Raw genomic sequence first — 19866 nt, 5'->3', positions numbered from 1 at the left:
AGCATTTTAGCAGCCAAGTGGTTAGGAGTCAGTAATCCTTTGGCTACATTTTTGAACATTCAGACATTAGTATAAAGCATGCAGATACAGCAGCACTGGAAAGCACAGCACCTTGCTTTTGCAACACAAGAAAAGACCTCCATGTTCAGTGTTTGGCCTGTGTTTAAGTCATTAGCTAGGCTAGATAAAAAATAGTTGCAAAATCATAACAATGTTTAGAATGAAGTTAAATATCCTGGCTTTAAAAACATATCTACTGTAGGGCTAAAGCTAATTAAAAATACCTTGACTGAACATGTCATTCTTCAATGTAGTCTCTAATCCTATAATCCTGTAATGACATCTTCCTTTAGACTAATCTAGTATCTGGACCATTCAGAAACAATTTGAATTGCAGAAACCAAGCTGTTTGCTTAGATGAAAACAAGTTTTAATGTAGCTGTTCATAAGAACTCAAAGTTATCCTCAGATGCTTTACATATTATACACAAGTAAACAAACACAATAGATTTGGAGGTGAGAAGGGGAGAGAGAACAGAAAAGAGACAGTGAGTTGTGCAACCTGCTGGTGACCTGAAAAGTACCATTTCATTCAGCTCCTTCCTATTTGCTCTGTTCACAGACAGCAGAAGCAGGAGCAGCAGGCCAGCTCTCTGCTGCAGCATCAGGGTCAGGTAAGGATTGCAGCAGGAGTGGAGAAAGACGACAAAACTGCCATTGCATTAAACAAACTCTCTTGGCCACACTCCTTTCATCCAGCCTATTATTTTGAATTATGCAGCCCATCAATTCTAATTCCTTCCTCTAGCTGCTCAATTAAAGATTCAAGACATGGGTTTCCTTCTCAAAATAAATACAACCACTAAAGAAAAAAAGTCAGAGGAACTCTCAGTGCATATAACACTCTTTAAATTAAAATTATTCAGATCATGGAGCCAGTGATTTCATTTCTCTTCACACAGTATATACCTTTAGTTATGACAAGTGAATGAACTGGTACTTGCATAAACCTTAGCTAACTGCAAAGGGAGAGGCATTCGTAAGTTTCGCTGCAAGGAATAAATCAAGGGATTATTTAATTTCTTGGAAAGCAGCAAGTGTAAACCAGGACCTGATGAAGTGTTTGTATGCTGCAATATCCCACAAACCAGCTTAAGATCACATATTAAATCAGCAACAACATCATGACAGCAACAAGCACCACCCTAGCACCACCACCACCACCACATGACAGCAACAAAACTGAACGTTTGTCCTTCCCACCTTCTTCCCCTACCTCCCCTCATTTTTAAAAGCACTGAAGGTGTTACTACCATGACAGTGATCTGAAGTCATCAGTGACTGCGAGGAGTGGCTATTCCGACTCCAGGGCTGGTCTGGGGTGGCTGCTTTTGTTGGAGACCTATTTTTGAGGGGCTGGGCGTGATTGAAAGGCAAAGTTTGTGGAGGGGGGGGGGGAGGGAGGGGAATATGAAATTCTCCACGAGCAAGTTCTGAGCGGGGACGCGTTGGAAACCAAGTGTTTCCAAGGCAGCATTTTGAAATTCGCAATATTGGGGCAGCCAAGGGGGGGGAAGGACTTGACTGGCACGTCTCAGCTATCACGGGGAGGGGGGCTGTTAGTGGGGAAAGGGAGCATCATTTTAAAAGAGACCCCTCTTCAGGCAGGCAGCCCCCCCTCGCCCCCGTTTTCCTGCACGTTAGCAGGCTGGGCGGGGAGGGCAGCATCCCCGTGGGCTGCCCCCTCACGAGGCGGTGCCTGGGTGAGAGACCTGCCCCCCCCTGCCCTGGGGGAGGGATGCTGTGGGGACAGCGCGCCCCTCCCCCGCTCAGGGTACCACTCACCTCGGCGGGGATCAGGGCTGGGAAGGGGAGGAGCCACCTCCAGGTGCGGCTGCGGCTGCTCCCCCTGCTGCTGGCTCTTCCCCCTGCTGCTGCTGCTGCGAGGCTGAGGCAGCTGCCGCCCCTGCTGCTGCGGCTGGCTCCCCCCGCCCTGCTGCGGCGGCGGCGCTTGCTGGGCTCACCTAAGCCGCCGCCATTTTGTTTCACCCTGTTGTAGTTAACGTGAATCCGACATGACACTGATTACAGCCCAATGGAGTCTCATTAAAACCTTACCTACCCTCCCCCCCCCCACCACACACACAGACTCCGCCCTCCGGCGCAAGCCCCGCCCACCGCCGCTCGGCATTGGGCCGCGCCGCGCCGCGCTCATTGGCCGCCCCCGCTGTCCATCGGCCGACCGCAGGAGCGGCGCGCCCCGCCCAGCGGCCAGCCAGGCTCCCCATTGGAGGGCGGGGCGTGCCAATCACGGGACACTCCCTCCGCCGCTATGAGGAGCCCCGCCCATCTGCCAAGGGGGAGGCCCCGTGGACAGCCATTGGCCGCTGCCGCCGCCAAACACCCGCGGGGACCCGGCTACCCCCTGGCCCAGCCTTGAACTCTAGCGATTGGCAGCAGATTACGAGTGGGGGCGAGGAATCTCGCAACGTCGCCCTCCTATTGGCTGCCGCGCCCGTCAATCCCGCCTGCTTCCCGCCCCTTCCCCCTCCCCGTCGCCGCCTGCTCCTGAAGTTTGTTCGAGAGGTGAGTGCTGGCAAGAGACACAAGCGACGGCCGCCGAGCCAATACTTCAGGGCGGGCGCGCGACACACATTAATACGCAGCCTTAAATACGGAGCTTCACGCGCGTGCCGCGGATCTTGCCACTCGTGCGGGCGGGCGAGATGGACCCTGCGTGTTCTCAGCATCACCCTCCCGAGGTGCCTGGCACTAGCAGCGGCTCAGCGCGCATGGAGGGGCCGCGGGGCGGGGGGGGGGGGGGTGACAATGACTCCCAGCTCCCACGCCACATGCCGGTCCCTACAAGTTTCCCCATGCAAAGCACCAGGACTTCCCTGTCACCCCTTCTGCGGAGGAGGCTAGGGTGGGCGCATGCAACACACAAAAAGCCAGCCAGCCCCCCTCCCCCTTGCCTTCCCTCCCCCACCCACCCCAGCCATCCCCTCCTCTGCAACATGCACGGGGACGCTGCAATGCTTTGCCGAGCACAAGTGTCTGCAAACACGTGCATCAGCCTCCAATGCAAAAAAAAAAAAAAAAAAAAAAAACGGGGGAGGGAAAAAAAGTGACAAGCCCCTTGCACAGAGAGGAGGGGAAGAGGGTTATTATGGTAAATTGCAGCCTGTCACCTAATGCAAAACAAAATCCATCGCATGCTCCCTGTTACCACCCCCCCCCCGGCCCATAAACTCCTACGAGTCTAACCTCCGGTGCAGGTTTCCCCCCTTGGCTTGCAATGACCTCCTTTCTCTGGCTGTGTGTGTTTCTGCAGCAGCGGTTCCTGCGGAATGTGCTGCCCCTGAAACGCGATCGCCGCTTCTCTCTCTCTCTCTCCTCTCTCCTGGCTGCAACCAGAGCCAGGAACACAACAACAACACAACCTCCCCCTCACACATACACAGTGAGGAAACGCAGCCAGGAAAGACAGACAAGGAAGGGGTGGGGGGGAATCCCAAGTTAACGGATTGATTGCATCAGTTACCTTTTCTAAACCCCTTTGCAAAAGAAAAAAAAAAAGAATAATATAGAGAGAATACCTTGTCTCCCCTCCTCCTCTGTAGGGCTCCTCTTCTTACACACACATACACACACACACCAAAAAAAAAGAGGGGTGGGAGTGAGATCATACATACAAAAATGGGTTGCAACCGTTCCTGTCAGGATGTGGGGAAGCAAAGGGAAAACATTAAAACAAATAATGACTATTATTAATTTTAAAAAACCACCCTAAACCTCAAGCCTTCCTGATGCTAAATGGACGCAGATTGGAGCGCTGGTGCTAAGACACAGAACCTGAGAACAGCTAATTGAAAGGTTAATCTGCATAGACTGTGACAGATGAGGTTCCCTCCCCACTTTTCTGTCTGCTGCTGGAAAGTAGGAAATAGGGCTTTTTCAAAAAAGGAGGAAAAAAATTAAGGAAGGTTGGAGGGATTGGTGGTTTCTGATCATCAGTGCCAGTCTGGTTAGGTCTGGGTTACAGACCGGGTAGGGGAGGGGTATGTTTTGGGGTGTTTTGGTTGGATTGGGAAGTGGTAGAACATAGTTATAAATATCTTACCTGATTTAAAAGTATTCTGCAGGGTTCTCAAGCTTCTGAGATGTTTTAAATGAATCATTTGAAAAATAAATATTTGGAAATTTAAAACATTGGAATGGGAAAAAAGACACACAGGGAGACTGCAGATTCCTATATCATAAAATGATTTAAATTGCTTCGTCCATAATGAGAGATCCTCCTGAACCCCTCTTTCCCCACTCTGGGCAAGTCTGTCATAATCGCCAATGGGACAGGGAAGAAATGAGCAAATGGTGAATATTTCCTCCCCTGTGATGCTTATCCGGTGAGATTACTATACAGACTTATTTTAGGGAACTAGGTGTCCTGATTCTACATGTATTGGTGTTCTAGGAAGGCTACACTTGTGTCAAGTCCCACTTCTCACCAGCTCCTTCATGCTGCCGTCCTGAGTGACGTTAGCAAGAGCCAGACATCAGGTCAAAGCTCTCATACTTTCAGATGTTTGCTCACGTATAGTGAGCAAACATCACACTTCACTATCTACTATCTGTTTGAGTTTGTCTGTTTGTTTGTTCAAGAACACCTCCTACACGGTAAGAACTAGACCCACCAAATTCAGTATGCCTCTTATCGTAACTTAAAGCAATGTCAGAGTTTGGTTGTTCCAGGAAAATGGATGTGCCTGGAATGGGATTGGCTTCTCTTAAAACCAAACCGAAAAGAGACAGGATCACTAAATCAAGTACAGTCCTCAAAACTGACGTAACTGAGCGAATGTTGAAAGAGGGCTCAGGGCGGGCAGGCAACTCTGTTCTCAGCCGGCAGAGGACTGTGCCTCCCTTCCAGCTGGGGCACCTCTGTGCTGGGGAAGCGGAGGGGCGGCTGCTCCCCATCCCCAGACACGTCTGCTCCATGCTGGAGTAGTCCTCTCTCTTCCAGGCAGCCTGCATACTCATCTCAAGCCTCACCCCAGAACAATAGTTTAAATGAAGTATGTACATGTCCATTTTATTTTCCCAAAAAATTAATTGATTTAAGGATCCGAGCAACACAGGGTAAATCTTCTAGTAGTCTAATAATAGAACATAACTTTCTCCCCAGCGCATGCTACCGAGGCATGTAAGTTTACTCCAGCATCTTTTTGAAAAGATCCTCCCTGTTGTAGATACCCAATCTGGGAGTTGATCCTGGAAACGCACACATGCTCATGGGCGGCTGATACACTAGGCAGGGGAGGGCATTGCCTTCCCAGCTGCTACCCTGGCCCCGCCCACACTCTGCCCCCAGAACGCCTGCTGGAGGCATACTGGGGTCAGAGTGTTGCTGCCCCCAGTGCCCGGCCACTCCGTGCTCTGGGGTCAGAAAGGTTGGAGCCATCTGCCCTCTCTGTGTTCCGGGCTGGGTAGGCTCAGGTCACGTGCCGCCCAGCCTCCCTGTGATGGGGGTGTGTGGCCTAGGCAAAAGGGGCTAGGTTGAGGTTTTGCCTCCTCCAACCCTACCTTTACCAGCCGCCCATGGAAATGCTTGATGTTACTCACACAAGTAGGCCCACTGACTTCCCTTTCCACACCCTGTGGATGAAATGCTGCCCACAGGTATCCTGTAATCACAGACTCTCTTAGGTTTTGTGAAGTTCAAAACTCTCTACGGGAGAGGAAAAAAGAAAAGACATCTGCCATTAGAAAGTGGATAGGAAATAATCTGTTCCAATAAATCAAGGTCTTTCCCCACTAGTAGATGCTCATGTATTGGATTGAGATCAGAAAGAGATGTAGGTTTACTACATCTATATCAGAAAGTCATTTCGGACTATGTTATAAGGCTTCTGATTTGTGATATTTTAGAGCCCTGGGATTTGGTTCGAACTAACGCGTCCCAGCACGCACTTTCACTTTCAAATCAGCTGTTGAGTAACATGCCAGCATTGCTTCATTAGCAATTTCGGTCGCCTACATTTGCATCCCTAGCTCGAACTAGGGAGCAAGTGCAGATGTACCCAAACTGTGATGGATTTATATGCCTATGACTACTATCTGCAGTACTGTTATTGCTGGTTCAAACAGATATGAGAGAGACAAGGTAGGTGAGGTAATAACTTTGATTGGAACAACTTCTGAGGGTGAAAGAGACAAACTTTTGAGTTGCACAGAGAAGAAGCGCTTGAAAACTTGTCTTTTTGACTGACAAAGTTGGTCCAATAAAAGCTATTGCCCCACCTCCTTCCCCCATCTCTTATAATTATTAACACTAATGAGTTACAATACCAAATGATGCTCGTAAGTTCTGAAAGATGTCTAGACATCTCAGGTAGAAATGTGCTATGTGATCCCCGCATGTGCCTCAGAGCCTCAAGTACTTTCCAAGATCAAAAGCACACTACTGCACCTGAATCTACAAGGGAATATTATGGTCCAATTCATCATTCCATGCCAATTTCCTTCCCTTAATTATGATAAGCCTAATACTTTTGTTTTTCAGTAGGAAAATACAGATAGACCTTCACATGTGTGCTGCTAGACACATTTGTTTGCATACATCTACATGTCTGATGGACTGTATGTCTTTAGGGTTCGTGCAGAAATCCAGACACGTTACCCACTTTGTGGATGCAAGCCAGTGTAAATAAGGATGTAGTGCCTGATTTTGAGAAGTGCTGCCACATACTTCCGTCGGAGTTGTGGATGTTTAGCACTTCTGAAAACCAAGCCTTCTGGCTGAAGTATTATCTTCACAAGGATATAGCAGTTTGAGCTCAGTGCTTAAGCAGAAGCACTACTTGTGTTCCTACCTGTCTGGGAATTATAGGTTGGGCGTTATACAAACAATAATAATACATTGGGGCTTGATTCTACAATCTATGTAGGGGCTACTCCTGAGTGTAAAGTTATTCCCATATGTAAATCTAATCCACGGTGTAATTCCATTAAGATCAGTGTAGTTACAAGAGGAGGGATTTGTAACCATCTATGTAACAGGGCTTAGGGAACCAGAGAAACAAGAGGCTGAAGTTTGAACCTTCCCTTTAAACCTCCTTATTTGTGACAAACCAATACACATCAGCTAAGGGCTAACCAATTCGCATCAGCTCAGAAATTTGAGGGCACTCTCATCTAAATACACATGCTGCTCATTTGCAAAGGGCATGTCCTTCTCTGAGGGTATTTCTCTTCCTTGGAGTCATTATTGTCCTTTATTTTTATGAATTTAGAAAAAAAAACCAGGGGTTCCATCATTTTAATAATGGGCCCTAAATTATCTCCTTTGGAAAGGTTAAGGGGTAAAATCCAGACCCCAATTAAGTAAATAGCAAAAGCCCCATTGACAAATTCAGCCACAATGTCACTCAAGAGTTATTGTGTAATGATCATTAGCTGTAGTGGCCTTGTTGGGGATAAAGATACCTGCAAAAGATCAAAATGCAGGACAATGTAGCACTTTAAAGACTAACAAGATGGTTTATTAGATGATGAGCTTTCGTGGGCCAGACCCACTTCCTCAGATCAAATAGTGGAAGAAAGTAGTCACAACCATATATACCAAAGGATACAATTAAAAAAATGAACAAATATGAAAAGATCAGTAAGCTATCTCTCTGTCCACTTTTAAGTGTCTCCATAGACATGTCAGGTACACAAATTCTGCAGCTACATCTCTTTTTCTGGCCTGCTTCGTTGCTCAAGTTCAACAGCAAAGCTGCGGCTCCCGCTGTGGTCTTGAGCTCCCACGCAGATTTCTTTCTGGCCTGGTAATAACTCATCCCTTCTTCATCTCACCTCTGTCTTCTGTAGCTCTTACATTCATTGTAACTGAACCTGAAAGAGTGGTCCATATATGTGAGCCAATCCCTTTCCAGGTGAATTTTATGTTCCTTGTCTTATGTATGAGAATACTGTACATGGTATGCTTTATTATATACACACTAGCACTATGGAACCCTGATCCCTGCCTTTAGGTTTCACCTCATACAATTAATAAATAGTAACAAATATATATAGTAAAATATTTATGACCATATATTCTGGGCCTGTGCTGTACTCACTCGTTCAGCGATTAGTCTTAAATAACAAAATGGTAGTATAAAATAATCACCTGCTGATGCCTCATTTAGTTCTTGTATTTTCTTTCTAAATCCCTTAAATGAAGGGTTTACAGCAGAAATGCTGACACAACGTTAGCTCCAGAATTATAATTGGTGTGATGCTATGATACGAGAATCAGAATGTTTGTGCTGGATCAATTGCCATCCCATTGGGACAAAGGGTGACTTTTAATAATAAATCACACTTCTGTAACTTGGTTAAATCCAAGGATCTAGTATACAAACATTAATTAATTAAGCCTCACAACAGCCCTCTTGGGTGAATGCGTATTAATATCCCTATCTTACAGATGGGGAAACCGAGGCAAGGAGTGGTTTGTAGCAAGTGCTAGAGCTGGGAATAGAACCCAGCAGTCATTCTGACAGTTTGCCCCCTGTTCAAACCTCTTAAAATATGACTACACTGCAATAGAATACCCATGGCTAGCTTGCGTCAGCAGATTTGGACTCATGGGGCTCGGTCCATGGGGCTATAAAGTTACAGTGTAGGTATTTGGGCGCAGGCTGGCACCTAGGCTCTGAGACCCCTGGGACCTCTCAGTCAGAGCCTGAACCTATGCACAGCGATTTTATAGCCCTACAACCTGTGCCCCACAATCCGAAATCAGCTCACATGATCCAGTTAGGGGTGTTCCACTGCACTTCAGACATACCCTTAGAACCCCTGTCCACTTCTAGTCCGAGAAAACTGTTAGCCAAGGAGAACAAAACCACTTACTTGTAAATATACATTTTGACACCTTCCCAAGGGCCTTGTTCTTCTGCTACAGTAACTACAGTTCAAAACAGCTCATGAACCTCATCAGGAGGAGTCAGTTTCCAGGACTTTAAAGAAACACGCCTCCCACAAAACAAACAAATGAAAATTCCCTAAAACAGAGCAGATGAATGAAATATATATAGCGCCTTTCTTACGTGCACTGTTCCAAAGTCTTGTATAATGCATCCAAATCAAGGTCAGACTACATGCTAACAGGTTTCATTTATAAATAGTTAATAAAGGGATAATACGTGATGAATATATGTTTAACAACTGACCACTCAATTGTTATGAGTCCAGCAGGTCAATAGGATACTTATAATCTTGTTGTATAATCCTCTATAACACTTACCAACATGCTTATAAACCTCTATAACACATACTGCTTATATCTGCAACATACTTATAACCTATCAATCATGTACTAACCCTTTATAAATGAAAACATAATAAAAAGAGTGACCCAAAACGATTCTGATAAAGAAAATACAGAAGCCTCTGCTCTTGCAATCTGCAGTAAGTTTTGTCATATGTATATTGGTTTTAAGAGATTTTCTCTTTGGCAGATGGAGTTTGACTGCTGGGTGCAAAAGTAGTATTTTCCTGTCTAATCCCAAAATGAAAGGCTGGCCTTTTAAATTCTAGCTCCCTACATCAGACAGTATCATCGAACTTGGCACAGCGTTGTGTTTTTACACATATTTACCATGATTCTCTGTAGGCAGCTGATGTGATGAAGGAGGAAACTGAAAACGAATGGAGATCTCTTTTCTCAGAGCTAATGAAAGCCGCCATAATCAGGGTTCTGTACAGACTCTTCATCCACAAATCGTACTAGGTTTTGTTAGGCTAGGTGAAACGGGAGAAGGGTGCTGGTGTTTGTAGGAAGGGTTTTAACACCTTGGCTTGTCTTTCTTAGCATGAAGGTAATTAACTCTCCAATTGTTATCGGTTGACTTGTCTACAGGTTCAGGTTTCCCTCCCTCTGTTCCCTTTGGGGATATTGAGTTGCCACTTCTTGAGATGATGGGATTCTCTGTGGAGTTCACATGAAATCCCCCTTCATGGCGTCCCAACAGCTTTTTCCATGCTTTCAAAGCTAGGGTTGCCAGATGGTTTCAACAAAAATACCGGACACACTTGACATGACATCACAATTGACATTCCATCCTATTTAGAATATACCGGACATTTCTGTTTTCTCATTTCTATTTTCTCAATTTGTTTCCCAAACAGAAAGCTCAAATACTGGACTGTCTGATTCAAAGCCGGACACCTGGCCACCCTATTCAAAGCTGCTGAAGTTCTCTCTCTCTTGCTCTCTCTCTCTTTTTCAGTGGCCTTTACGTTCACAGCCCTCTCCAGACCCATCAGGAGAGGAAGAGGGAGACAAATACCTCTCCCGAGCAACCCACTTGCAGAGCTCACTAGGAGACGAGGCCATCCTGAGCCCCTGTGAGCAACGGCACAGGCAAGTTTCATAACTAACAATACTCTGAGCTTCTGAAGCACCCGAAATTTGAGGCTCCCAACGCTGACGCTTCATAGTCTCCTACAGGGAGATCGTTCTAGAACACTGTCGTCCAGCTACAACTGATTGACATTTTCCAGATTTTGATTTTTTAATTAGCCGTTTTTGTCAAATGTTGCCAAGAAGAATAGAACATGTGGGAGGGGACTTCTGACACTTTTTCATCCATTTCATTCCCTTCATCCCTCCTATATTTTTTGACTAGATGTATCACACAAGGAAACTGGAATGCCCTAATAGGAGCATTATAAGCCAGCTTTGTGTAAAACAGCCCCGAGTCTGCTCTAAGTCTGCTCTCGAAGCCGAACTCCTCCTTTTGTGGCCCCTTTCTGTGTCTTCTGAAGTTCTGCCCCGAGGAGCTCAGCCAGACACCAAGATATTGGCTGCTGTGATTTTAACTGGGTATATTTACTTGTTTGTTATTTGTACATTTAATGTTTTATTTAAAATGCAGTGACTGCTTTAGCTGTGGATGCTCCGGTGAACACTAGGGGAATCATTCAACCACTTCTGACCGCTGCAAACAGCCAGCTCCACCCATTTTGCAACATAGAGGGCCCAGGCACAGATGGGAAGTCCACGACCCAGACCACTTCAAACAGTGTGTTCTAATCTTGCTCAGAGATGGCCTAATCAGTATGGTGTGCTCAGCCAGTAGCCAGTCTAACCCTGCTGAAGTTGAACCAGGGCTATAAACAGAGGGGCAAGGTTTTAAAACACCTCTTGAGTAGGAAAGAACTGTGTGTAAAGAGAATTTTTGGAATGGTACCTGATGGATCAATCAATTGATTGATCTGCCTCAGATCTTTGAGAGCGTTAATGACCAGAAGAGCTGGGAACTGCAGTAGAGGCGAAGGTAAATTATCAGTGCTGGAAACATAAAGTAATCCTCTTTAAATATTCTGCTGCAGAGCTCTGTGGCACAAGCTATCCCTTATGTTCTCTGTCACGGGTAGGTAGATAGTGACTCATCAGGATGCTGAGGTGGGGGACTCACAGTCTGGCATCATTAAGCCTTTTGTTTAATTCATAGAAAAATATGGTTTTATTTTAAAAAGGGGAAAATTTCCATCTCTCTCTGCTGTTAGAAGCACAAGCAAGATCAGAGCAGGCGGTGCTGTGGTTGTATGTATTTTTGTGGTGCTAGCCATCACCCCTCTCACTATCCTGATGTTTTCTCCCTTTGTTATTTTGTATCCCACAGTGCCAGCTAAGTCAGAGAGTTGTCAGGCTCAGCACTGGTGCTGCAAGATACAAAATAGCTGGGGGGGGGGGGGGGGGGGATCAGAATGGTTGGAAGGTGAAAGGGAAAGGCTATTTTTTTTTTATGAAAACAGTAGCACCAGCTGCATCCTGCAAGTTGCTAAATTAGCCAGTCGGTTGTTTTTCTTTTAATTTTTGTGTGAATTCAAGAATAGGTTGTGGATGTCTTGGCAACTCATGAATGAGGCCTTTTATGAAAGAATTCACCTTGCAGAAGGGCTGCTGTCAGACATACAGGCCTCTTTCCATTAATTAAGCTACAGAACATCCTCTCTCGTTTTTGAGCCCCCTTGATGCCTGGGTAATCAGGCCTGGAGCTTTTCCTCAACATCTGTCCCTGTTTCACTTGCTTTTTTTGCTGTCTTCCCCCCTCCCCCCCCACAAATAAATTTTTGACCAACACACATTTTTGTTTAATACCTTTTCATGTTGCTCATTTAAGTTATTTAGATTTTATCTCATGTGGCTATAAGAGAACATGAATATTTTGTTCAGATGCAAACACCAGTGTTCTCTATATTGGCAATGGAAGCTGCCTGAGAGCAAAAGGGGCTATTTCCAAAGCACAGATGGGAACTAGGCAATTAACTGACATTCACTGGGAATTGGGTGCCTAACTCCCATCTGTGCCAACCAAAATCTCCCCTTAATTCTAGCTTGTTTTACTCACAGGAGCAGTCCTATTGAAGGCAAAGGGAGTTTGCAAGCATCACTTCTAGCAAATTCTAATGCAGAATTGGGGCCTGTAACAACTCAGGCTTACACTGTCCCTGGTATCCTGAAGGATCCCAGTGGCCTACGTCACAAAGTAATAAAAGCACAATCAATGGATTGAAGCATTTAACTCAGTGTTTCTTAAACTGTGTTCTGCAGCACACCAATGTGCCGCGAGGCAGTTGGAGGTGTGCCGGCGGAGAACAACAGAGTTCAAAATGGCCACCCTTAAAGAGGCAGGCGACTTTTTTTTCCCTCAATAACTTCCCTTCCTCTCCCCCGCCCCCTTTTTTTTTTTTTGCTCAGCAAAAAATCCTTGGTGTTCCTCATTAAAAAAAATTGTTTGGTGTTCCTTGATCTTAAAAAGTTTAAGAAACAGCTATCTAATTCATACAACTCTTCAATACAGGCTCGTGAAACTGCCATAACGTTTTACCTGCCCAGGTTTAAACTCTCTTTACCCAAACTCTATTTGATGATGATAAAATAGAAATGCTTACAATCAAAATCCATACTTTCCCTGGGCAAATATAGGCTGCAATCCTGCAAACTCTTAAGGACATGTGTAATTTTACTTATCTAAGTAGGCTTAAAGATTTCAGTGGCATTATTTATGTGAACAAAATTATGCACCTGTGTAAGGGCCTGATCCGGAGACCAATGAAGTCAATGGAAGGACTCCCATTGAGTTCTATGAACTTTGGATCACACCCTATGTGGATGAATGACCAGAGCCTTATTGTGTGAGGCTCAGTTAACAGAACTGTAAAACAAGAAAATCAAAGTGGAACAACAGCAAAAGATTTAGGGTTCAAAATTGTGTCTATTAATTGTTCCACATAAAGGTCAACATTTTCAAAAATGACTGGTGATTTTGGATACCCAGCTTGAGACATCTTAATGGGGTCTGATTTTCTGAAAGGAATGAACATTTGCCGTTTGCTAATCAAGCATCTTTCTTAGGGTGGCCAGGTGCCTGGTTTTTGCCTGGAAGCTCCAGTTGAAAAGGAAACCCGACAGTTTAGTCAGCTATACTGACTGGACCCCAAAGTCTGGTTACTGCATGTAGGGGAAGTCCTGGGTAATCGTAAATTTAGAATACCCAGGAAAAGAGAATCATGTTACCTCCTCCGTTGTGTCACAGTAAACACAGAGCCTTGCATGGTGTCAAGTATCAGAGGGGTAGCCGTGTTAGTCTGAATCTGCAAAAGCGGTGAGGAGTCCTGTGGCACCTTATAGACTAACTGAAGTGTTGGAGCATAAGCGTTCGTGGGCAAAGACCCATGCATCTGACAAAGTGGGTCTTTGCCCACAAAAGCTTGTGCTCCAACACTTCAGTTAGTCTATAAAGTGCCACAGGACTCCACGCCGATTAAACACAGAAGAAGGGTAAAATGATTGTCTGACATAATTTAGCAGTACTAGGAGTCAGGACATTTGGGATTTAATCTGGATTTTATTGATTTTAATGGCATGTACATGTTGCCAACCCATCTGAAAATCATAGTTTCTTTTTGCCTTTATTTCCCCAACTATGAAGTCATAGAGGAGCTATTATTAAAAGTAGTTCTTTCTTACCACAGAAGCCAAGACAAGAGGCAATAGTTTCAGACTACAGCAGAGCAGATTTAGAATAGAGCTCAGGAAAAAAGCCTTCCTAACTGTAAGAACAGTAGGACCGCGGAATAGACTGCCTTGGAGGTTGTGGAAGTTCCTTCATTGGAGGTTTTCAGATGAAAGCCAGATAGCCCTCTGTCTTGGATGGGTTTAGAGAAAAATTCTGCAAAATTCTGACTGCTAGTGCTAGTCAGACTTCTTTGATTATACCTCCTTCTTACATCTATAGTAACTTATGCCCCAGCCCTGCCACACAAGTAGTATATAGGTTGGACCTCCCTGGTCTGGCACTCCGGGAACCTGACCAGTCCTGGATGAGGGATTTTGCCAGACCAGAGGAGGTAATTTCTGGACCATTGTCACTGCCCCCTGGTCCGGCTGCTGGCCTCTGACCCAGCCCCCCTCCTCCTGCTGGCCTTGCTGCCCTACCAACCCCGCTGAGCAGCCATCACTGATGTGGCTCCGGGACCTGCCAGGCAGCCCCGCCGTGTAGCCATGCATGCTACGGTGGGGCCCGGGACCTGTCTTGCGGCCGTGTACACTGCGCTGGGGCTCCAGGACCCGCCAGGCAGTTGCATCATGCAGCCTCCTGCCCCACCAAGCTACTATGGCTCCCAGCCCTGTCTGGCAGCCACACACCAGGGCTACGTCTACACTGGCCCCTTTTCCGGAAGGGGCATGTAAATTTCAAGAGTCGTCGTAGGGAAATCCGCGGGGGATTTAAATATCCCCCGCGGCATTTAAATAAAAATGTCCGCCGCTTTTTTCCGGCTTTTAAAAAAGCCGGAAAAGAGCGTCTAGACTGGCCCCGATCCTCCGGAAAAAGTGCCCTTTTCCGGAGGCTCTTATTCCTACTTCAAAGTAAGAATAAGAGCCTCCGGAAAAGGGCACTTTTTCCGGAGGATCGGGGCCAGTCTAGACGCTCTTTTCCGGCTTTTTTAAAAGCCGGAAAAAAGCGGCGGACATTTTTATTTAAATGCCGCGGGGGATATTTAAATCCCCCGCGGATTTCCCTACGACGACTCTTGAAATTTACATGCCCCTTCCGGAAAAGGGGCCAGTGTAGACGTAGCCCAGGTCTGCCAACTCTGCCAGGCAGCCCCGCTGCAACATGCTGGGAGGCCCTGCCATCAGCTCGCTGCTGGCAGCCCCCTGTGCTGCAGGCCCCACAGAGACCCTTGCTGCTGGCCCTGCACTGGGACTTTCTGGTCCTGCAACATCCATGCCAGACCATGGATGTTGGCAGAGCAAAAAATCATGGTTAAGAGAGTTTCAACTTATTCCAATTAAAAAAAAATGTTCAACTCTCACTAAACATTAAAAACAGTAAGTCAGTGATTTAAACAGAACAATTGAAGTAGACAGTAAAGTTTAAGTACGATGCCTATTGTAGGAGGGTCATAGTGTTGCCACATTTACTTTTATGCTGCCTTCAGAGGTGGGTGGCTGGAGAGCAGTGGGTGGCTGAGTGCCCAGCTCTGAAAGCAGCATTTCTGCCACTACCACCAGCAGCAGACCACACCGTGCCATTCTCGTTTCCTTGCTGCTGCTGGCCGTGGCCCTGTCTTCACAGCTAGATGGTAGGAAAGCAGTGGCTGGTGATCAGTGTCCTGCTCTGAAAGCTGCAGTGCCACCAGCAGCAGCGCAGAAGGGTCAGATGGAATATACAACGGTGTGAAATTTGCTCTTTATGCCCTGAGCAACCCATGAAAAATATGCGCTTTCTCTGCAATTTAAGTAGACCCCAATGCACTGCTGTGAGTAAAATGTGCACATTAAAGGCTCCCCCAAAGCTCCCATGTCCCTCCCAGAATACATTCTGTGCCCACCTGGGGGTCACCCCCAGCATGGGAATCTCTAGACTAAATGACCCTTGTGGTTCCTTCTAACCCTGTGATTCCCTTTCTGCAGGGAGATGTTGTGACATCCAAGCCTTTCATATTTGGGAAATGCTTTCAGATGAAAATGCAAGGCCAGGACAAATTAGTATTATGAATAAAACCATTAAAGAGCCCATTTCCCCACCAGCTCTCACATTCTTAATCTATTTCCGGGGCTAACTCTTTATAGTTCTTCCCTGTTTTCCTACAAGTCATTCCTCTAGCCACCTGTGGAATAATGGAAAATAGCAAAGCCTAATCATCTGAGCACAATACTGGGCAAGTAAGAACTCCCGTGTTCTAAACAGAGCTTAGACACAACAAGCCCATTTTGCCTTGATCCCCCAGCCTCAGTTTCCCCCTTTGTTAAAGAGGGACCGTATTAACCTACCTCACAATGAACCACTTCAAAACTGAAAAATGCTACTCTCTGTGTAAGTGTCGAGTATTATTACACAGAACATGATCAGCAAAGAGAACACCCTGCTCTATTTCAATTGCTGCATACATTTTTCTATTATAACAATTAACCTCTTATAAAAGAATCAGCAGTGAGTTTACATGTTGAATTTATATACAGTGGATAATTGCTTTTAAAAAAATCTACAGTCAAGGAAATTGCATTTCTCCTTTTGCTTCTAAAATTACAATCTTCTGACTTCCCAGCTGGTAGGTAACACAAGCAATCAGAGGAGGGTCCCTTGAGCACAGTTGTGCGACACACATGAAAACCAATCTCATTTTACAAAGAATTAACCCACAGCCAGCCATGTTTAATAAGCACTAATTTGTGACTCAAGCCCACCCAATCAAGAAGATGCACATCCCATTATGCTTAGGTTGCAACGAATGTGCTAGCTAATTTTGCAACAACTCTGAGGCCTGCAAGAGCAAGGTACCCTGACAGAAAGGAAAGATGGTTTTGGTGTTAAGGCATCAGGCGACCTTGGCTCCATCTTCTTGCTCTGCCACAGACTCCCTGCACAACTACAGGCCAGTCACCTGATCTCTCTGGGCCTCAGTTTCCCCTCTGTATAAAGGGGAACGTTAAAGCTCTCTTCATCTATCTTGTCTGTTTAGATTGGGGCTCCCTTGTTTTTTAATCTGAGCTGAGGCTTGTAGGGGCTAGTGTAACAAATACATAGAAATAGTAGCTGGTATAGAAGGTGAGTCTGCTTCCATTTTGAATTAATGTCTTTGGGTTTGTCAGTTTAAGAATCTTTTTTTTTCCTCTTTCCCCTGTCTGTCCTCCCCCCTTTTAAGCTGTTTTTAAAAATTAAAAACCCTCCACATAGAAACAGACAATGGAAAATAGATTGTCCCTTGTTGATAGTGTCCATTGTCCCAGGGCTGGGGGTGAGCAAAACATTTTACTTATTTACTCAGGATGGCTCTCTGCAGTATATTTGTGCTTTGTACAGCCTAGCTTTAAAGGTGACCTGCAAATGAAAATTCAGATTTAAGTAATGAATGCTTAACTCAATTTTGAGCTTTCCTCTGCAAGTCACCTTAATTTGACCCAAGCAGTGGGGCTGCTAGCCCTCCCTTGAGAGATCATTCCACAGTCTGTAAAACACGCCTTCAGGACTTTTTCCCTGATATTCAGCTTACATTTTTTTTCTTTTCACCTTATTATGCCCCTAATTATAGCCCCTGAACGATTCCTCTCAATTTGTAGTGTTTATCTGCAGACAGTTATCCTATGCAAGCAGTTGCCACGTCCCTCCCCAGGCATCATTTAACCAAGCTATAAATGTTTATTTCTGTTCCTCATAAGCAGTGCATGTCAGCCTTCTTATATACTGAAAGATTCTAAAGTCCAGCACATTCAGGTAATTCAAAATCTACAGCTTGGTGGATGTTGTGCTTAAACGTATTGCATAAAACATACTGCACAAACAGGGTACATTCTATTAGTCCAGTTAGGAGACTGATTCCTCAGTGTGTGTACATGTAAAGGTGTTAGATTAAGCGCCGTAGTGACTGAGCTGCTGGGACTTGGAACATGGTACTTTAATTTCCCCCGATTTGAGAACTAGCAAAATACAGAAAAACAGAATGACTCAGTTACAACTTGACTCCTTAACTTCATCATGTTGCCACGGGACACATTCTGTGTTTGTCAGATTCGATTTTTTTAAAAATATGCCATAGCAATGGCTGCTGAATGGACTTTGCTGCTACACCATGGCTCTCGTTTTCCAAAATACATATGAATATGACCCATTGTACACGGAGGTGTTTTTTTCCCCCAGGGGTGATGCTGTGTCAGTATGGTTTCAAATCAGCATATGCTACACTAGTTCAAGCCCTGATTTACATTTGTGCTGCACATCTGCATATTTTGCACTGATGTAATGCAAAAAAAAAAAAATCTGCATGGCTACAGCCTCACTTTACATACATTAGAAGTTCCACTTAACTCAAAGTTACACTAATAAAGGACCAATCCTGCATATACTTAGGCCCATGTGTAATCTTATTGCAGTCACTACTCAGTAGTAAAAATGCTGGACTGGCCCTAGTAGGAACACAATGAAAAGTCTCCATTATTTCTCCATCTATAATCCACTTTTTCATTTGGGAGCGCACCAAGAAACCCCGTGATGTACCGTCCAGACCTCTTCTAATGTCTATTGCTGTTCAATACACAAAATGGGTGTCAGAAGTAGACTCCTCTTCAAATCACTCTGAGAGAACCAAGCTTGGCTGCTGTAGAATGTTTTCATTTTCTTCAGCTGCATTGATTTGTCTCCTTCCCCATCTTTTTGGTAGATTTTTCAGCACTGCCACATTATGTATATTTGCAGTTATTGTTTGCAGTATGGTATTTCCATCTCATGTTAATCTGAGCTATATGTAAGGAGTAGTCCTGTGGTACCTGGGGCTATGTCTAGACTGCAAGCCTCTTTCGAAAGAGGCTTTTTCGAAAGATACTTTTGAAAAAGCCTCTTTCGAAAAGAGCGTCTAGACTACAACCAGTACTTTAGAAAAAGCGAGCCGCTTTTTTGAAAGAGAGCTCTCAGGCAGTCTGGATGCTCTCTTTCGAAAAAGCACAGTTTGCATTACATAGCGCCTTTTTTCGAAAGCACTTTCGAAAGAAGGCGTTCTTCCGCATAAAACGAGGTTTTCTGCAGTTGAAAAAACTTTCGATTTACTTTCGAAAGAACGTGGCAGCAGTCTAGACACAGGGGAAGTTTTTTCGAAAAAAGGCCACTTTTTTTGAAAAAACCCTGTAGTCTAGACATACCCTTTGAGACTAACAAAAATAGATACAATCATGAGCTTTTGTGGGTAAAATGCATTTCATCAGAGAAGCTGGAATGGAAATAACAGAAACCAAGTTATATATAATGCAGAAGAAGTACGTGTCAATTGTAGGAGCTGTGTTAATGAGGCTAATTAAGTGGACTAAATGTGTCCCATTCGTAGCTTTTGATGTGAAAATGTGGATGGTAAAGTCAGGAGAAACTGGCTTTGTAATGCACTGACCGGGTGTTTTAAGGTTTTTTTTTTTTCTTTAAAGCCCAATAAAGATGGGGAATCAAAAAAGCCTACCAGCCAGGAGCGCCCCTTGGGCTCTGTGTGCTGGTAGCTCAAGCACACTGTCCTTAGTAGGAAGGGGGAGTCAAGAGGAGGAGAAAGTAGAGCTTCTATTTAGAACAGAGGTCCCCAAACTTTTTTACCTCTTCTCCCTCCCCACCCCGAGCTGGGGTCAGGATCAGGGCTGTGGTAACACTGACACGAGTAACTGGGCCTCAGCTACGGACTGGGGGTGCAGCTTTGGTTGGGGTGGAGGGTGACACAAGCAGCCACGGTCCCTGGGTGTGGGGCAGCAGTCGGGGCCCTGCCTCCAGCACCGGGATCAAAGCTGGGTGGGGCTTCCTCTCCACGCTTTGTGGGCACCACCCCCAAACA

General features: G+C 45.3%; 1 protein-coding gene and 1 long non-coding RNA gene across 7 annotated transcripts in view; one reads left to right on the top strand and one right to left on the bottom strand.

The window, feature by feature from the left end:
* Positions 1–3623, bottom strand: part of KAT6B (lysine acetyltransferase 6B) — a 173906-nt gene extending 170283 nt beyond the window's left edge. For 2 of the 6 annotated variants that reach the window (XM_075935748.1, XM_075935749.1), the window contains exon 1: positions 1846–2138. The gene's annotated coding sequence lies outside the window, so the exon portion shown is untranslated. Of the gene's footprint in view, positions 1–1845; positions 2140–3267; positions 3407–3599 lie in introns of those variants that run through there. The other 4 variants (XM_075935744.1, XM_075935747.1, XM_075935746.1 and 1 more) reach the window with 4 other exon arrangements.
* The window catches only part of LOC142830479 (uncharacterized), a 154797-nt gene continuing 137162 nt past the window's right edge, over positions 2232–19866 (top strand). The window contains exons 1-2 of the long non-coding RNA XR_012905764.1: positions 2232–2586; positions 10281–10876. This is a non-coding gene — a long non-coding RNA (uncharacterized LOC142830479). The remainder of the gene's footprint in view (positions 2587–10280; positions 10877–19866) is intronic.

The sequence above is a fragment of the Pelodiscus sinensis genome, chromosome 8 (assembly GCF_049634645.1).
Source record: "Pelodiscus sinensis isolate JC-2024 chromosome 8, ASM4963464v1, whole genome shotgun sequence".
NCBI classification, from domain to species: domain Eukaryota; kingdom Metazoa; phylum Chordata; order Testudines; family Trionychidae; genus Pelodiscus; species Pelodiscus sinensis.
Note: the sequence above shows the minus strand (reverse complement) of the source record. Positions and strands in the feature narration are given on the sequence as shown.